This window comes from Sinocyclocheilus grahami, unplaced genomic scaffold (assembly GCF_001515645.1).
Source record: "Sinocyclocheilus grahami isolate Dianchi unplaced genomic scaffold, SAMN03320097.WGS_v1.1 scaffold2606.1, whole genome shotgun sequence".
Classification (NCBI taxonomy): Eukaryota; Metazoa; Chordata; class Actinopteri; order Cypriniformes; family Cyprinidae; genus Sinocyclocheilus; species Sinocyclocheilus grahami.
Window position 1 is genome coordinate 38024 of NW_015507785.1, and position 760 is coordinate 38783.

The window sequence follows — 760 nt, forward strand, 5'->3', positions numbered from 1 at the left end:
GTTGGCGTTCCTTACAAATGTACTGTAAGTGTCTCCAATCTAACAGTTGCAGTTTCTGATGTCACTATAGCATTATTTTTCCATCAACTATCCATCATGATGATTAATGTAACAGTCAATTTACCAAACATGCAGACAGCTCTGTCAAAGTTACATTTAAGTGTATGGATTAAATGTTTGTATATAATAGGAATGAATGTCAATGCCTTGGGCATTTTTGAATTGCAATAATTAAGTTATTTTTGTTCACTTTTTAAACGATGCGACTTTATCACACAATTCAAATGATAAATAGGAATCGAAACATAATTGGCTATTCATGTAAGTTATAATCTTTCTATTGCTATAAATTAATTTTATACATTTCCATCTTAGGTATAATGAATGTTACGAAATAAAGTTCTGATAAAGTGTGACTTTCCAGCCTTTCCTGGAACTGATAAATCAAGTTTAAATGCATGCTATTTTAAGGCGAACATAAATTGTAACATTTTCCACACAAGTGAGAATTTGTGAATTGTGAACAAACATGAAACTAAAAAAATATTGACAGTATCATGATGAAAGCATAGTTTATGTGAAGGAAATTTGAGTGGTAATTTGCTTTAGGGTGTTAGAATGGAGAAAACTTGACGGATGTATATGAAAATGTTTGTGATGCTCATACAGAAGTTCTTCCTGATTTGCTGAAAGGCAGATATTGCTAGTGTGTGCCATGTAATGAGCCATGGCAAATTGCAAGATTTGTAACTTGGTCATA